The following is a 20,639-nucleotide window of genomic DNA, read 5'->3' on the forward strand; positions in this document are numbered from 1 at the left end:
GATATATTTTCTTTGTCATTCTTTTAATGTGTTTTAATTTCAATGCCAAATCTCAATTTGAAATATTTTTTCTATATATTTCTTCGATTTTATCAGAAATATTTTCCATGAAAGCTATCAGTTTGATTAGAAATTTTTTAATATGATTTGTCAGTTTTGATATGTTATCTATGTGTACAATTTCATGTGTATTACTTTTCATCAAATTCTTCAATTTTAGCACATATATTTATATATTTCTCCAATTTAATTGAAAAGGCTTTCTATGAAAGGTTTTTTTCAGAAAATTTTCTACTTACTCTTTCAATTTGTAAAGGTTTTCAATGCTTACTATTTGACAAGTGTCAATTTCGATCAAAATATTTAATTTTAACTTTTCTTTCTAAATATTTCTTCAATTTTATCACATATTTTCAATGATATCTCCCATTTTATCTCAAAATTGTTCTAAAAGCTTTGTCAGTTTGCATTAATACAGACTATTATGGGAAATTATTTCCCATTCAATATTTTAATTTCAAAATTTTTTCTATATATTTCTTCCATTTTTTCAAAAATGTTTTTCCATGTAAATTTTCTATGTATTCAAAATTTTCAGTGTGAGTATTCATTTAGTTTAGGAATGTTTTCTACTTCCATGTCTTTTAATTTGGATTCCAAGTTTCCATATTAACCCATTTTTCTATATATTTGTTCAATTTTATCAAAACAATTTTCCATGAAAATCTTCAATTTCATCTGAATATTTTACTACATGTAGTGTCAATTAGTTTTGATATACTAACTATGTATACACCTTAATTTACATTATTTTTATCGAATTCTTCACTGTAAAACTTTTTCTTATATATTTCTTAAATTGTATCAGATATTTTTCCATGAAATCTTTGATTCAATCAGAAAAGTTGTCTACATTGCTTGTCAGTTAGTATAGATACATTTTCTCTTAGCACTATTTTATCTATATTATTTTCTATCCTATTCTTCAGTTTGACATGTCTTTCTTTATATTTCTTCCATTCTTTTGAAATGACTCCCACAAACATCTGGAATTCTATCAGAAAATTTCTCTACATCTTTTGTCAGTTAGTATTCATATATTTACTACTACTAGCATTTTGACTATATCATTTCCCTTTCAATTCTTTTATTTTAACCCTTTTTCTATATATTTCTTCAATTTTAACCGAAAGTATTATATTTATAATTCCTTTTAATTATTTTAAAAATGTTTTTCATGTCAACTATTTAACTGTAATATTTTCCATCCACAGCTGCTGCTGACCATGGTTGGGTAATTAGACAAAAAACTGTCAGTTTTCTATAGTAAAAATGGAGTGGGTGAGTGGGTAGGTGGAGGAGTACCCATGGGAAGGTAGGAGGGAGTGAAATGGGTGCTTCCTGATGGGTACCCTAGAAGGGGAATAATATGTGAAATGTAAACAAACAGAATAATCAATAAAAAAGAAAGAATAAATGAAACAGACCTTTGTAAATTTAATGATAGTGTTACTGCTACTTATTGAAACTACTCAAGAGTTCTATGTCCCTCCTGTCAGATGAGGATGTAGCTGAGTACATATTATTTCTAAATAATATACGGGCGCACCATTTCCTGTTACCAACTACTGAGAAGCCATGTTCAAGTGTGCCTACTCCAGGAAATTTCACTTCACTGTTCCATGACACACAGTGCCTTTCCCAGGACCACATCTTTCTTGCTGGTTTACAGTGAGATGGAAAAAACAGCTTCCTTTGGCCTATCTCTCATTTCTCTAAGCTCCCCATTCTCACTCTCAAGTAGACTCCTCCTCCATCTTGCACACATAAATATGGGTGAACTCTCTAGGGACTAATTGAAATCCCTGAGAGCAGTGGGTGTTGTGACATCACTGGTGACATCACATGGGATGCCCAGAGCTCTCCAGGATTCACTAGAATGTTCAGACAAGGGATTGTTTATGTCATGGGGAACAGGCTTTTTCTTCCTGTTAATGCTCTTCCTCTACTGAACAGAAGCTGAGGAGCCCATCCCAGGAGACTCTCCTGGGACACAAATGTTGATCACCTCCCTTTCAAAAGCCAGAGGTCTCAGCCACTGAGATTTGTCAGTGTCAGAACAATGGGAAAGTGCTGTGCTTTATTTCCAAATGTGTTAACTGTGGAGACCTGGGTCACGATGGAGAGAAGAGCCAGCCCATCACGTTGGCAGCAGAAGACTTGAGATGTCAACTTTCTTCCTAGGCTTTGACTGCATGAACTTGTTAGAAGGCAGTTCCAGGGTCACCTTCAGCATGTGGAGATTCAGGACGGGAGGGACGTTCTCAGGACGGTCTTGCTTGGAGATGATGGCTGCGGACAGCGATCAGGAAAACAAGATGACTCAGATCTGACAGTGTGACTGAGAGATGAAAACAAAGGGTATAGTGCATTCTCTGTATTCCCTGCTCTGTCAGTCATGCTGTGAGATAGACACCCCCCACAGTATGTTCGTCCACATCTGTCTACGAATATCAAATTCTACATGTCCCAAACAGCTCTTGTCTGTCTCTTAGCCTTAGAAATATGTATAAATATCTTTTAAAATTGAATATTTTCATGGAAAATAATAAAGAGAAAATGGTAGATATATTAAACATTTCTAAACAAATTGAAGTGTTAAGTAGAAATATTTTCTGATAAGATTGTAGATTTTCATCAAAAATATTTCTGATAAAATTGAAGAAAATATAGAAAAAAAGCTCCAGCAAAGAAGGAGAACTACACGCCAATATCCCTTATGATGCCAAAATACTCAATAAAATTGCCAATCGAATCCAAGAACACATCAAGATTATCATTCACTATGCTCAAGTAGGCTTCATCCCAGGGATGCAGGAATGGTTCAATATATGGAAGTCTATCTATTCAATCCACTATAAAATACCTCAAAGAAATAAATTCTCATGGTCATTTCATTGGATGCTGAAAAATCATTTAACAAAACTCAGCATCCTTTCATGCTAACAGTCTTGGAAAAAAACAGGAATTTAAGGCCCATACCTTAACATAATAAAAGCAATATTCAGCAAACCGATAGCCAACATCAAACTAAATGGAGAGAAACTTGAAGTAATCCCACTATAATCAGGGACTAGGAAAGGCTGCCCCCTCTTTCTATATCTTTTCAATATAGTTCTTGGGGTACTAGCTAGAGTAATTAGACAATATAAGGAGGTCAAGGAGATCAAAGGGATACAAATTTGAAAGGAAGAAGTTACACTATCACTATTTGCAGATGGTATGATAGTATACTTAAATACCCCCCCCCCCAAAAAAAAAAAAAACTCCACCAGGGAACTCCGACAGCTGATAACTTCAGCAAAGTGGCTGGTTATAAAATCAACTCAAGCAAATCAGTAGCCTTCCTATAACCAAAGTATAAGCAGGCTGAGAAAGAAGTTAGGGAAATGACACCCTTCACAATAGCCAAAAAACAATATAAATATCTTGGTGTGACTCTAAGCAAAGAAGTGAAAAATTTGTGTAACAAGAACTTCAGGTCTCTGAGGAAGGCTGTTGAAGAAGACCTCAGAAAATGGAAAACTTGTTCATGCCTGTGGATGGGCAGGGTTAATATAGTTAATATAGCCATCTTGCCAAAAGCAATATACAGATTCAACACAATCCCCATCAAAATCCCAACTCAGTTCTTCAAAGAGATAGAAAGATTAATTCTCAAATTCATCCGGAATAATAAAAAATCCAGAATAGCTAAAACTATTCTCCACAGTAAAAGTACTTCTGGGTTAATCAGTATCCTGGATTTCAATCAATACTACAGAGCAATAGTGTTAATAATTGCATGGTATTGGTACAGTGACAGGCAGGTGGATCAATGGAATAGGATTGCAGACCCAGAAATGAACCCACACACCTATGGTCACTTGATCTTCGACAAAGGGGCTGAAAACATCCAGTGGAAAAAAGATAGCCTTTTCTAGAAATGGTGCTGGTTCAACTGGAGGTCAGCATGCAGAAGAATGCGAATTGATCCATTCTTATCTCCATGTACCAATCTTCACTCCAAGTAGATCAAGGACCTCCACATAAAACCAGACACACTGAAACTAATAGAAAAGAAACTGGGGAAGACCCTAGAGGACATGGACACAGGGGAAAAGTTCCTTAACAAATCACCAATAGCATATGCTCTAAGATCAAGAATTGACAAATGGGACCTCATAAAATTACAAAGTTTCTGTAAGGCAAAGGACACTATCAGAAGGACAAATCGGCAACCAACAAATTGGGAAAAGATCTTCACCAACCCTACATCAGATAGAGGGCTAATATCCAATATATACAAAGAACTCAAGAAGTTAGACCCCAGAGAACCAAATAACCCCATTTAAAAGTAGAGTAAAGAGCAAAACAAAGAATTTTCACCTGAAGAACTTCGGATGGCTGAGAAGCACCTTAAGAAATGTTCAACTTCATTAGTCATTAGGGAAATGCAAATCAAAACAACCCTGAGATTTCACCTCGCACTAGTCAGAATGTCTAAGATTAAAAAGTCAGGATATCAGTCTGGCAGTTCCTCAGAAAACTGGGCACTACATTTCCGGAGTACCTTGCTATACCTCTCCTAGGCATATACCCAGAGGGTTCCCTCACATGCAATAAGGACACATGCTCCACTATGTTCATAGCAGCCTTATTTATAAAAGCCAGAAGCTGGAAAGAACCCAGTTGTCCCTCAATGGAGGAATGGATACAGAAAATGTGGTATATTTACACAATGAATTACTCAGCAACAAAAGACAATGAATTCATTAAATTCTTAGGGAAATCGATGGAACTGGAAAATATCATACTAAGTGAGGTAACTCATTCACAAAAAAAACACATGCGGAATGCAGTCACTTATAAGAGCCCAGATGCTCAGAATACCCAAAACACAACCCACATATCAAATTATTCCCAAGAAGAAGGAAGGAGAGGACCCGGGTCCTGGAAAGGCTTGATGAAGCATTGTAGGGGAACACCAGGACAGAGGAGTGGGAGGGGATTGATTGGAGAACTGGTATAGGGAAGAGGACTTATGCGACTTAGGCGGGGGGGGGGGAGGACTGGGAAAAGGAAAATCATTTAGAATGTAAACAAATAATATAGAAAATAAATAAGTAAGTAAGTAAATAAATAAATAAATAAATAAATAAAAGAAAAAAGAAAAGAATACTCCCAAAGAATGAGGTGCACTATATTCCAAGTCTGGAATCAGAATAGACCTAATCTCAGAAGTTCACATAAAAACACACTCAAAATACACACATACAGATACTGAAATTACATAAATTTTATTTCACTTTACAAAGAGACATTTGGGAAAATTGGTTTCATTTTGTCCCAATCTTTTCTTCTTACATTGTAAGAATGTTTGTTTATTTATTTATTTATTTATTTATTTATTTATTTATCTATTTATCTATTTGTTTGTTTGTTTGTTTAAGTTGACCTTCAATTAATTTAGAAATATTTTATGCCTGCTATTTTATATGTAAAATTATCTGTGACAATCTACAATTTTAACTTGTTTATCTATATAATTCTTCAATTTTTTCATAAATATTTCCATGCAACTTTTTCATTTTTTCATAAAAAATACATTCACCTTCTTTGTCAGTTAATTTAGCCATGTATATATGTCTTCTATTTTATCTGAATAATATACCATGAAAATCGCCAATTTTAACATGTTTTCCTGTATATTTCTTCAATTTTATCAGTTTGATTTTCTACTTAAATCATCAATTTTATCAGAAAATGTGTATAAATCCTCCTTCAATTAATTTAGAAATGTTCTTCAAGTCAAACAATTTATACATATTATTTTCCATTATAATATTCAATTTATCAGTAAATGTTTATAATTCCACTTTGAATTAATTTTGAAATGTTTTTATGTCAAATTATTTATGTTATTATAGATGAAAATCATGAAATGTAATATTTTTTATATATTTCTTCAATTATACCAAACTTTCCATGTAAACCTTCTTTTTAATCCACGAAATATTTCTACTTCATTTCTGAATTAATTTAAAAATGTTTTTATGCCTACCATTTTATCTGTATGATTTTCATAGAAAATTTTCAATTTAATGTGAATTTCCATATATTTCTTCAGTACTTTAGAAATATTATCCATGTATCTTCAATTTTATCAGAAAATATTTTACTTCCTTTTTCAATTACTTTAGCAATATTTTATGTCTACCATTTTGTTTGTATAATTTTCCATGAAAATTGTTAATTTTAATGTATCTTTCTATTTATGTCTTAAATTTTGTGAGAAATATTTTCTGTGTCAGTAAATATATGTCATTTAACTTTAAATCAATTTTAAAATATTTGTAATATTTTTATCTGTGTACTTTCCTTTATAATCTTCAATTTTAACATGTGTTTCTCTTACATGTGTAGATGTATTTCATCAATTTTATCAGAAATATTTTTTAATGTACCTTCAATTTTATCAGAAAATGTTTATACTTTCTTCTTCAATTAATTTAGATATATTTTAAGTCAACAAATTTATCCATATTATTTTCTATTATAATCTTCAATTTTGATATTTTTATATATTTCTTCAGTTTATATGAAATATTTCCCTTTAAATCTTTGATTTTATCAGAACGTGTTTACCATCTACTATCACTTAAATTAGAATAGTTTTTTTTTTTCCCGAGATAGGGTTTCACTGTGTAGCCCTTGTTGTCCTGGAACTCACTCTGTAGACCAGGCTGGCCCTCGAACTCAGAAATCCACCTGCCTCTGCCTCCCATAGTGCTGGGATTACAGGCGTGCGCCACCACCGCCTGGCAGAATAGTTTTTATTTCAAATAATTGATATATTATTATCCATGAAACTTGTCAATATTTTTTAAAGTTGTCAATTTTATTACTATTTTCTACATAATTCTTCAATTTCATCAAAAATACTTGCCATGTAAATCTTCAATATTTCATAAAATAGTTCTACTTCATTTTTCAGATTATTTAACTATTTTGATGTGTTTTCTGTATATTTCTACAAATTTATCTGAAATAATTTCCATGTAATATTTTCCATTTCAATTTTACCAGAAAATGTTTATACTTCCTTCTTCAATTAAATTAGAAATGTTTTTCAAGTCAGTCAATTTATCTGTATGATTCCATGAAAATCGTCAATTTTTACATTTTTGTATATATTTCTTCAATTTTTTCAGAAATGCTTATAATTCACTTTTAATTATTTTGTGATTTCTTTATTGCTTCTGATTTTAAGACTTAGTCTCTTTTGTTCCATTCCACAACCTTTTAAATTGTATTTTCTTCCATTTCTTCAAGTGATTTATTTTTCCCTCTCTAAGGGCTTCTACCTGTTTGTCTGTGGGTTGCTGTATTTCATTAAAGGGTTCATTTTTATCCTCATTAAATACATTTGTCATCCTCATGAGGTGACATTTTAGGTTAGACTATTGTTCTCATTGTGTGTTTGGGTAGCCAGGGTAGAAGAACTGGGTTCTGATACTGACAAATTACATTGGCTTCTGATGGTTATGTTCTGGCCTTTTTCTTTCACCTCCTGCACATTTCTCTTGTTAACTTCCCTGGGCCCCTCTGACCAGAGCAGGTGACTTTGGAGACAGGCAGTGCTGTCTCTGGTTAGGTCAGACCTTCCGTGTCCATGCTTAGTGCAGCCTTCGTGTGTCCCCATGTCTCTGATTAAGGAAGACATCCTGAAAGCCAGGGTGGCTTTGCTGTCTGGGGCAGACATATTGATCTGCCCTAGTTTCAGGTGGAAATGCAGACTGAAAGGACAATGTGGCTCAGGAAGAGCCTGCTAGATACCACATCTGCTAGTCTCTGTCGGGGTTCAAAATGGGTGTGGGGGTAAAAAAAGGTCTGACCTCTATTTCTAGATATGGAAGGCCACCTGTTTGACAGGTAGACTGTTAGGAGTTAGAGGCACACCCTGTTTTTCATAAGTTCAGACAGTGTAAATTCTTCAGGTATAAACGCTTTATACAATACTGTGTATGAACTGAAAACAGATAGAAGCTATCTCATGTTCCACACAGCACAACATGGAATCAGATATATGGTTTCAACAAGAAATAAAACGACAACAAACTGAAAAGAAGCTATGAAATATTATTTGTGAGACGTAGAAGAACATTTTCTTTTATATAGTCATAAAGTACTGTAGGGAATATCTTAAGACTGCAATGCAAATGTATAACTTAAAGGAAAATGAAAACAAAACAGCAACAACAATAAAAGACTCCCTGGATAATCAGGAAGGATACAGTGGTGTGTGGTGTGCCTTCTTTCCACCATGTCAAGTCAATAACATGAGCTTAAAGCAGAAAGAAAAGCAATTACAAGAAATATTATTTGTGTTCCAAGGACATGGAGAATTTCTCTGTAGAAAGCCACATGGAGTCTCACCTCTCAATCTTGGCAAAATCAAATTCAAATTTATTGGAAGACCTTTATGTTTGACCTCTAGTCTGACTATGAGTATAGCATGGATCCAAGTCCAATGCTCATGTGCATCAATGACTTCCAAAAGAATGCCACAGCCCAGGATGGCATTTCCATAGTAGACACATTAGAGTGAGAGTCAGCTTCCATGCAAATTTCCAATTCATTTGTCATGGTATTAGTACCCAATATACAAGAAGTATGGAATAAAACAATATCAAGGCACACAATTTTCCCAATCTACAGGTCTGCAAAAGTACAAAAAATATTCAAATTGACAAAGTTATAATGTAACTGAAGTATGAAACACATTTTTATTCGTAGTAGATAAGCTGGTACAATAAACTACATAGCAAGATTTTCTTAGAAGCCAATGACATAGCAACCATTCCACTAATTGAGTTAAAGATTCCATTTTATTCAGTGTGTACATTATGGGTTAAATATAATGTAGTTGAAACTATCATTAATCAAATTCAATGCTCCATCTGTGACCCTCTTTGTAACCAAGTGACATGAACTGGCATAACAGACATACATCTGTGTTGTTGCAATGTAATCCAAACAGGACTGTTTCTAAACACCAACTAGACATGGATGAAAAATATAAGGTATATACTAACGTTAGCAATACAATTCTCTCTCAGAAATGGCATGTGGATTCTTGCATTTCTTTGAGAAAATCTGTGAAATTGTTCTCAAACTTCTTAATGAGGTGCAAACAAACATCAACAAAGAAATGTTTCATGAAATGGCACTGACTGCCAGGGACTGATTATCAGCCAAGAGATCAGCATAACAACTCAGTGAATGTGTGCACAGCACTGATATTGGACAGGACGGGGGTTGGATTTTTATAATACAGGCATTTTGGATTTTGCATACTGACAGGCTCTCCAGATGACACGAGTCACAGGAAGTTTCGAGATATTTTGTAAACATGACTAGTGTACAATAGCATATGAACAACAGAGAGAATGTTCAACTCCTGGCTCAGTGTTTCATGTGAGACTGTGCTTCCCTACACTAGACAATGGAAGACATAATGTCCCATGATTCTTCTCTCAGTGTGAATGATAAGAAACTTTTATGCTCTTTTAAACTTTTGTCTATGGAATTTCTGTTGAAATCCATTGTGTTTTCCATATGGCTGTTGAAACATATTCTGGGCCAAGCTGCCCAGGAGAAGATTGTCCTTGGGAATTATGCCATGCATACAAATGAAATCATGGCACCTGAGGATGGAGAACATGATTTTCAAAACATGTTTTCAGAAATATGAATGACATCATGGCACCTGAGGATGGAGAACGTGATCTCCAAACCATGTTTTCACAAATGTTTTGATCAAAAGTTTTCAGACCTCAGATGTAAAGCTTGAGGCCAGATTTTTCTCAAAGTATCCAGGGAGCATGACATAGTTTGAATGGAAAGGAATTGCAAATATTATTATGTGAATCTCCGGATAGCAATAGTCTTAAAACAGACACTTAGTTGTAAATGTCTGTGTTATGTTTGTCTGCATAAGAAACGGATTTCACAACTGCTACATCGGAGGGCCTAGAAGACATGAAGAAGCTGTGTGCTTTCTCTATTTCATTTTTGCTCCTGAAGTTTTTTCCATTCTTGTGCTGTTTGACAGAACCCATTTGCTTTTGGAGGATGAAAAATAATGAAGACAATGATGGAGATTTGAGAAGTGACTGTGGTTTTTTACTTTGGCCAGAGGAGGGACCTATTGAAGACTATTTAAATAATAAAATGATTGATTTTAGGTAAGTCATTAACTTTATTTTCTGCATCAGTGTCATGAATTAGAAATATGTTACCCCCTGTAACTTTAGAAACCACTGAAAATTAATTATTACACCAATCACTATTTTAATAGCTATAAATGTATCACAGTTTAGTATAGCTTTAATACATTGGGCTCCATCTCACAATGATGGAAAATGACTCTTGATTCTCCCTCTTGAGTATTTGTTGATATTATGTATTATTGAAAGATGTCTTTGTATCTGCCTTGAATGCACAATTCCCAGCTTTATTAACAATTCAATATGAAAAAACAGCATCACTGACTATATTCAATTGCCTGCCAATGATTCCTGTATGAGCATACATCTAAATGCCTTCATAAAATGGTTATCTAATTTTGGTCTACAACAGTTGGGCATACATTCATTCATTAAAATATTTCGGTATGTTTTGGTTTACTCTACCTGATTACAAGTATAACATTACATATATACTTGTGAATATACATATACTTTGCTTTATAAAATAGTCATTAAATGAGAACCTCTTGAAATTCTAGATTTAACTCTGAATGTGGGAAAAGGCTGCCAGGCTTCATATTCTGTTATGAGAATTAACTTTTGGTTCAATTACACAAATACACAGACACAGATTATACTTATTGTCAGGATCAGAATAATGGTCAATATTTCTACTAACTATTGAATAAATCTAGGGGAATAAATATACTCCTTTTTGAGAAGAAGATGTCCTCAATATCTAAGATCCTAAGCATGAGATGTTGCCATATGTGCATGGAGATAATGGGGTAAGGTGTGTTGAAATAACTCACCTTTTAGCTAATCAATGCACTTTGGATTTCTTACTTTCATGAAGCAAGATTTTTGGTGCTTTTCTGTCTCTGATGCTCATCACATCTCTTATTCAATTTTCATGTCTTTGGGATTTAAATAACATGTTTTTCCATTTGTAGCCACAATACACTGTACACTTTGATAATGATGGTTGCTTCACATGATCATTTTTCTCTGTTGGGTTAGTATGAATTTCTCTTCTGGTGTTTTCTGTATTTTTCCACACTTCATTGGAAAATAGTGGAAATTATCCTTGGTGACACTTTGATAAGCCATTATATGATTTATATCCAAACATATATGAACTGTGTCAATGCACTTATCAGGTTTTAGAAAGAAAAACTTATCTCCAAGCATTCAATTGAAAGTCCAAATTTCATTAAAAGAGCGTGTTTGGTATGTTTTCTCCAGATGAGAAGTAATAGGTAATAATAACAGATGAACTGCTAACTGTGTTGGTGTAGATCAACAAATTTCTTAGGCAGGGAAGATCTCTGTGCGAAGACACCATTTAAAAGATTGCAAAGATTGAGGAAGAGTGAAGTGATAAGAGAAATCCGATAGGTTTTTAATAAATTGACATACTAACAACATACTAAAAGTTAATATTAAATTAGTGCATAAAACAGCTCAAATGATAAAAATCTGGATATGTGGGATATTATATCATTGTGTGTAATTTGAAATGGATGAAAAATTTAAATGAAATATATTTTTAAATAATAATTCTGTTTGATGAATATTAACATTTGAAAATAACAAAAACATGTTCTACAAACATCATGGATATATTATTGATAGCTTTTCTCATTGTGCAAGAACTTAGCATTTTCATATTTAACTTCACAATGTTTATTCTGTTTGGAAATTTGTAACATATTCTTATTGATAAAATAATGTCTTTCTTTGTAAAGCAGATAACCATTTTCAAGTATAATGATTGTTAGACAATATACACACATACAAAACACATTTTAAAAACACTCACACAATGCCAGGTATTATCACATAAGAGCTTTTGAATATATATTTTTTTGTTTTCCTTTATTGGATATTTCCTTTATTTGCATTTCAAAGGTTTTCCCTTTTCCTCTTTCCCCTCCAGAAACTCCTTACCTATCTCATCCCTCCTCCCCTTGTCTTATGTGGGTGTTCCTGCCCACAACCACCCACAGTAACCTCACCACCCTGACACTACACTGGGGTACCAAGCCTTCACAGGACCAAGGACATAGCCTCCCATCGAAGCCCTGAAAGGCCGTCCTGTGCTTCATATTCAATGGCAGCCATAGTTCTCTACATGTGTACTCTTTTGTTTGGTTGTTTAGTCCGTGGGAGTTCTGGGGTTTCCAGTTGGTCAATGTTGTTGTTCTTCCTATGGGTTGCAAACCCCTTCAGCTCCTTCTGTCCTTTCTCTAACTCCTCCATTAGGGAAATGATGCTCAATACAGTGGTTGTCTAGAGCATTCATGCCTGTGTTTTTCAGGCTCTGGCAGAGTTTGTCGGGAGGCTGTTCTATCAGGCTACTCTCAAAAAGCATTTTTCGGCATCCACAATCGCGACTGGGTTTGATGACTGTATATGCGATGGTTTCTTGACAGTCTCTGCATGGCTCAATGTCTGTTCCACACTTTATCTCTTATGAGTATTTTGTTACCCCTTCTAGAAACGACTGCAGAATCCACAATTTGGTCTTCTCTTGGAGTATCATTTGGTCTGTGAGTTGTGTCTTTGGTGTTCCAAATGTCTAGGCTAATATCCACTCAGCAGTGACTGCATACAACGTGGGTGCTTTTGTGACTGGCTTACCTGACCAGTTTGGTTGAGTATAGATATTTGTAGTAAGATCAATTTTTTTAATTTCCTCAGTTTCTGTTGTTATGTCCCCCTTTACATTTCTGATTGTGTTAATTTGGATACTGTCTGCGTACCCTGTGGTTAGTCTGTCTTAAGGTTTATCTATCTTGTTGATTTTCTCAAATAACCAGATCCTAGTTGTGTTGAATATTTCTATAGTTCTTTTGTTACTACTTGGTTGATTTCATCCCTGAGCTTGATTATTTCCTGCTGTCTACTCCTCTTCGATAAATTTACTTCATTTTGATTTAGAGCATTCAGATGAGCTGCTAAGCTGATAGCATATGATCTCTCTACTTTCTTTATGGAGGCACTCAGAGCTATGAGATTTTATTTTAGCACTGCTTTCATTGTGTTCCATAATTTGGATAGGCCCGACTTTATTTTCATTAAATTCTAAAAAATCTTTAATTCCTTTCTTTATTTTCTCTCTGACCAATGTGTTATTGAGTAAATTATATATTGAGTAGTAGTTATATATTGAGTAGTTGTTCAGCTTCCACGTGTATGTGGGATTTCTGTTTTTATTGTTATTGAATATCAGTCTTAGTCTGCGGTAATCCCATAGAATACCATGGATTAGTTCAATATCCTTGTACCTACTGAAGTTTGTCCTACTGAAGTTTGTCCAAGTATATGGTCAATTTTTGAGAAGGTAGCAATATATTTCTTAATGGTTCAGTTATAACATTTTATGTTCTTTTCCTATGTCTAATCCCCAAATAATACCATGTAGATTTTGAAAAAAATTAATTCTCAATATTAGATAAAGGACCCTCAGCTGCAGATATGGTTAAGTATGCATTAATGATAATTTCAGGCTATGAAAATATACAAATATAAGAGTTGAACAAAAATTTTGATGTATTATTTGCTTCTCAAAAGACACAATATTATTAAGATGTTTGATGTATAAAATCGTTTTAAATAATTAAAAAGTAAGGAGAATATGTTGTATGTTTTGTATGAGTATCTTTTACAAATATATCAGTTGAATTACATCTCTAAGATTATTTTATAGTGTCTTATTCAATAGGACTGTATTCTACTTCAAGGATGGCATTGAGACATAGAACAAACTCCTTAACATTTTACACAAATACAAAATGTATCATATCATACCATAGTGCCTTATACCTATGCATTCTTAATTTTGTATTCAACACTAAAGATGACTCATTCATGAAACTTATTTCAAGATATTTATTTAGAAATTTACAATGTATCATAGTACAAACTATTGCAATTGAAATTTTATGTTTCACACATCTCCCTAATCATCACTATGCCTTGTTTTAGAATACCAGCAAGAAGATACAAGTTTTTTCTGGTTATGTTTTTTGCTACTGAGGAGATTAATGAAAATCCTTATCTTTTACCCAATATGTCTTTGAAGATTGCCACCATGCTTGGTCTGTGCCGAGATACATTGGGAGTTCTGGATATAATACATTCACAACAAAAGTAGAGTGAGAATTTTATTAATTATATCTGTGGAATACATGAAATTTGTTATGTAGACCTTACAGGCCCATCATGGAAAACATCCTTAAAACTGTCAATTCATTTCCGGACACCAAAGGTAAGAATGCATGACATTGGATGAGTCAACAACATTAAATTCCATTTAAATGTGCCAACAAGAAAACTTTGGCAGCATGCATTTATGAGTGTTCTGCTACACATTCAGACAGACACAGACACACATAGGCTACGAGTGTGTGTGTGTGTATGTGTGTGTGTATGTAAATCTATATATATCTATACACACACACACACACACACACATATATATATATACAAATCTATCTATCTATATATATATATCACTGTATATGCATATCACAATATAAATATACATATATATAGAGAGAGAGAAAGAGAGAGACAGACAGACATACAGACAGAGAGACAGAGATAAAGTGTGAGAGAGATAAATATGTAAATTAAGGAATTAAATAATCAGATCACAAATGTACCGGAAAAACAGGCACACTGTGTTCTAGAAATTCCAACTTGTAAGAAATAGTCTAGAATCTAAAAGGAATAATACATGATATTTAGAATATATTCGTACTATCCTTGATAGGAGTTCAGAAAGGTGAGATATATTATTTGAATATAATTCCAAATATTCTAATAATCATATTCCTGGTGTGGATGTTTCATCCTCTCTTCTACATTCTTTAGGTTTTCTTTGGACCATTTAATCCTAACCTAAATGACCATGACCAGTTTCGCTATGTGCATCAGGTAGCCACCGAGGACACACATTTGTCCCATGGAATGGTCTCCTTGATGCTTCATTTTAGATGGACTTGGATAGGCGTGGTCATCTCAGATAATGACCAGGGAATTCAGTTTCTCTCAGATTTAAGAGAAGAAATGCAAAGTCATGGGATCTGTTTAGCTTTTGTGAATGTAATACCAGAAACCATGCAGATATACACAACAGAGGCTATGATGTATGATAAACAAATTATGACATCTTCAGCAAAGGTTGCTATCATTTATGGTGAAATGAACTCCACTTTAGAAGTCAGCTTTAGAAGATGGGAATATTTAGGTGCTCAGAGAATCTGGATTACAACTTTGCAATGGGATGTTATCACAAATAAAAAGGACTTTAGCCTTAATTTTTTCCATGAGACTGTCACTTTTGCACACCACAGCAGAGAGATGCCTAAATTTAGGAATTTTATGCAAACTATAGACACTGACAAATACCCAGTAAACATTTCTGAGTCTATCCTGGGGTGGAATTATTTTAATTGTTCAATCTCAAAGAACAGAAATAAAATGGAACATTTTAAATTTAACAACACATTTGAATGGATAGCACTGCAAAAATATGACATGGCCCTGAGTGAAGAAGGTTACAATTTGTATAATGCTGTGTATGCGGTGGCCCACACCTACCATGAACTCATTCTTCAACAACTAGAGTCTCAGATACCAGCAGACTACAAAGGAATGTTTACTGACTGTCAGCAGGTTAATCAATGTGACCTTTTATATGGACCCAGAGAAAAACATGCATATTGGTTAGAGATTATTCTCTCAGTTGAAAGATTTCTGACCTGCAAAATTCACTAATTTATTTTTCACTTGGATGAATATCATGCACAAGGAAAACATTTCATAGGAAACAGTAATTTTTTTTTATGATATCAGTGAGTTTTGTGAAAACATGTCTCAACATTTCATCAAATGAGTTCAAAAATTAAAATAGAAGCCAAGGGTTTTATAATAAAAGCCCTAAGTGATGACTAAATTAGAATATTTTTCTAAAGAGTGATTTTTCAAGAATCAGTACTTATGGTGTAACTAATGCTTACTCATTTAAATTAACAATGATTTACAAAACCACAAATACTTAACGCTGTACATTTTATTAAGTTTCTGTTTACCTCACATATGTTCACTGTCTTTACATGAGAGACCAGCAGCCATTCTTTATTTTCACACACATTTAGAATTCCCCTTCATTTGTGCATACATGGCTACATTTGTAAAAATGTATTTTGGAAAACATGAGCACACATATACTCATACACATTCACATAGAAAATGCTACTTGTTATATGCTAATCAGTTTTTGCACAATTTACCATCGAACATTGATATAATGTATATAAATTTTCAGTTATCAATGAGGTATATATATTTCTTATTACATGGGATTATTTCAATGCTGCTGTCTTTTGTGAAAATCATTAGGAAATTAGGGGAAATTCTCAATTTTGCTTTCCCGTTATTGATATGCACATGTAAGCATCTAATGATGGATCTCATTTAGGTGTTTTCCTTGCTGAAGCCCAGGGTATTTATGAACCCTGTTGGAGAACTGGTGAACATGAGACATAGGGAAAATCAGTGTGCAGATGATGATATTTTCATCATTTGGAATTTTCCAAAAGGATTTGGAATAAAAGTGAAAATCGGAAGCTATTTTCCTTACTTTCCACAGATGCAACAACTTCACATAATTGAAGACGTGGACTGGGCCACAGGAGGAACTTCTGTAAGTATACCACAGATTTTAGTTGTTTTCAAGATATCTACATTTTAAAACATGAGGTACTGAAATAATATCTCTGCAGTTAATTCCAATTGATACTTTTGCAAAAGACCATGCTCAGTTACAAGCACCAATATCTGTTACCTCTCAACTCCCTGTAAATCTTATCATAGAGATAAATAGCCTCTGTATTCCAAATACCTATTCTCCACACACTACAGAAATTTATATTTATAAATTAATATATATAAAATGAAAAATTTGAAACTATATGTATACCATGGATTTTTTTAATTCTGTAACAACATATATATATATATATATATATATATATATATATATATATATATATATATATAGCCTAATTAAATATAGAATGTATTCTTTAACAGAAACCTTTTTCCAGATTCAAGGTTTACTTTTTTATTTATGTATATGTTATTGGTTATTTTATTTACTTACATTTCACATGTTTTTCTACTTCCCGGTCTCCCCTCTTCTGTAGGGGATTGCCTTATCTGGCATCAGTGGGAAGGGAGCTCCTTGCTCCTGTGTAGGCTCAATGCCCCAGGATAGGGGTATGCTAGAGTGATGAGACAGGTGTCTCGTAAAGGCAGGGAAAGGGGGAGGGGAAAGAAATTCAAGGTATTGTTTTAAACTTCATTAATTTTAGGGCAGTCTTATAAAACATATTTTGTTCATATCAATCAAATAAACTTTTTTGATTTACCCTACATTGTCTCTCCACAAACCTCAGTATTCTGATTCTTTTATTTATAAATCACGAGGAAAAAAAAAAACCTGATGTCACATAAGCATTCTTTTTGGATATATCAGTTTAGGAAGTAAAGTGTGAAATTGCCACAACCTGAAAGTTACATATATAATATTGCATGCTGTAGAAAATATTGTATGGCATTTGGTGTACTGTAGGGAAATACAAAATAATAATGTGTCTGAAATTGTGAAGAAATACTGGTTCACAGAGGAATATTTGCAGCCATATCTGTTAATGTCCCATATACATACATATATATATATATATATATATATATATATATATATATATATATATATGTGTGTGTGTGTGTGTGTGTGTGTGTGTGTATATATATATTATATATATATATATATATAGTTCTTTATATATATGATGTATACATGAACTACACACACACACACACGTACACACACACGTACATATATACACATTCACTCTTATGCAAATACTATATAATATTTATATTTTGTCTCAGGTTCCATCCTCCTTTTGTAGTGTACCATGTACTCCTGGATTTAGGAAAATTCATCAGAAAGAAACAGCAGACTTCTGCTTTGATTGTGTTCAGTGCCCAGAAAATGAGGTTTCCAATGAAACAGGTACATGCTTGCATGGAGAAAAGAAATGCTGAATTTGAGTCCTTCTCCTTCCAAACTAGAAAAGTTATATGGCCTAAATGGAAACTGAAATCCTAAAATCTTCCCATTTCAGAACTTACTCAGTTAAATAATTTCAGCTTCTTTTGAACCCAGCAACTAACCTGCAGACTCATCTACAAACAATACATTTCTCGCACAGTATGCTTGTTTATGATTTTATATTATGCAGACAACATTTAGGAGTACAAGCATATGTACCAATTGTTAAGTACGGATTTTTCAGCATAATCTAGGAACATATTTATTTTTCTTTGATTTTTTTTGTACAAAAAAACTTGATTAGTTGATCACTCGATAATCTTTCCCTCAATCACCCATCTTACTTCCTGACAAAGACTAGATGCTCAGGGTAAGAGTTGTTGTTTTATGAAATATATTTTAAGATGTAAGATGAATGCCAGGCAGTGGTGCCACATGCCTTTAATCCCAGGACATTGAACGCAGAGACAGGTGGATTTTCTGGATTACAAGGCCAGCCTGGTCTACAGAGTGAGATCCAGGAAAGCCAGGACAGTACTGAGAAACCCTGTCTCAAAAAAGCAAAACAATTCATAACAATAAAAGGTAGATGGCTTAAGGGATTGAGCATTTCCTGTCAAACACTAAGAACAAGAGTGAAGATTTCAAGAGTGAAGATTTCAAGAAAGAAGAGATGGCATAGTGCTTATCATCAGTCACCACCTACCTAAGTCAAGAGAGATGAATATGAACATCGATTACCTTCACGCCACCTTGGAATGAATAGTGGGGAAAAAAGAAATTGTACCAAAATGAGAGGAATATGCAAATGTTTATGAGACAGAGAGCATCAAGAATGAAAATATTCGTTTAGGCAAACACTGTTTGCATGAGGAATTGTATGTTCTGATTTCTATAGGAGATACTGTCAATTGGCACCACCCAAAAAGCAAACAAAGTACATAATGCATTTCATCAACAGACATCAGTAACTACCCATGCACACTAACCTTGTCTATGAATAGTGATATTATGGTTTGACAAATTTAAAAATATCTGAGATCATCCATATTACTATTTATCATATTTTCTTTCTTTTTTGTTTAATACATAAATTTTTTCCCTTCCATGTCTTATCATGGTGCTTTGTTTCACTACAAAACGTAGGTAAATAGAGAGCAATCTTAAGTCAGTTGTCCCTACAACAACAAGGAATGGATTAGATGCTCAATGCCTAAATATTTAGCTATATATTCTCTGAATAATACAAATACATAATTATTAACTACATAATAATAATATCTTATATGGTTTTATTGTTTTTGCCAGCAGATATGGAACAGTGTGTGAGGTGTCCAGATGGTAAGTATGCCAACTTCGAGCAAACCCACTGCCTTCAAAGAGCTTTGTCATTTCTGGGTTATGAAGATCCACTGGGGATGGCTCTAGGATTCATGTCTCTCTCCTTCTCAGTCATCAAAATTCTAGTATTCATCACTTTTGTGAAATACAAGGATACTCCTATTGTTAAGGCCAATAACCACATTCTCAGCTACATCCTGCTCATCTCTCTAGTCTTCTGTTTTCTCTGCTCATTGCTCTTCATTGGACTTCCCAACCAGGCCACCTGCATCCTGCAGCAGACCACATTTGGAGTATTTTTCACTGTGGCTGTTTCTACAGTGCTGGCCAAAACATTAACTGTGGCCATGGCTTTCAAGCTCACTACTCCAGGGAGAAGGATGAGAGGGATGCTGACATCGGGGGCACCTATCTTGGTCATTCCCATTTGTACCCTGATCCAACTTGTTCTCTGTGTCATCTGGTTGGTAACATCTCCTCCCTTTATTGACAGAGATATACAATCTGAACATGGGAAGATTGTCATAATTTGCAACAAAGGCTCAGTTATTGCCTTCCATGTTGTCCTGGGATATTTGGGTTCCTTGGCTCTGGGGAGCTTCACTGTGGCTTTCCTGGCTAGGAACCTTCCTGATAGATTCAATGAAGCCAAGTTCTTAACTTTCAGCATGCTGGTGTTCTGCAGTGTCTGGATCACCTTCCTCCCTGTCTACCATAGCACCAGGGGGAAGATTATGGTGGTTGTGGAGGTCTTCTCCATCTTGGCGTCTAGTGCAGTGTTGCTAGGGTGTATCTTTGTCCCAAAATGTTATGTTATTTTAGTTAGACCAGATTCAAATTTTGTACCGAAGTGCAAAGACAAATTGCTACATTGA

The 20,639-nt window shown here is 34.0% G+C and overlaps 1 pseudogene; it reads left to right on the forward strand.

Annotated features, from left to right (window-relative positions):
* The first annotated feature begins 10,083 nt into the window (after positions 1-10,083).
* On the forward strand, positions 10,084-20,639 carry LOC127672648 (vomeronasal type-2 receptor 116-like; annotated as a pseudogene).

Source organism: Apodemus sylvaticus, chromosome 22, assembly GCF_947179515.1.
Source record: "Apodemus sylvaticus chromosome 22, mApoSyl1.1, whole genome shotgun sequence".
NCBI lineage: Eukaryota > Metazoa > Chordata > Mammalia > Rodentia > Muridae > Apodemus > Apodemus sylvaticus.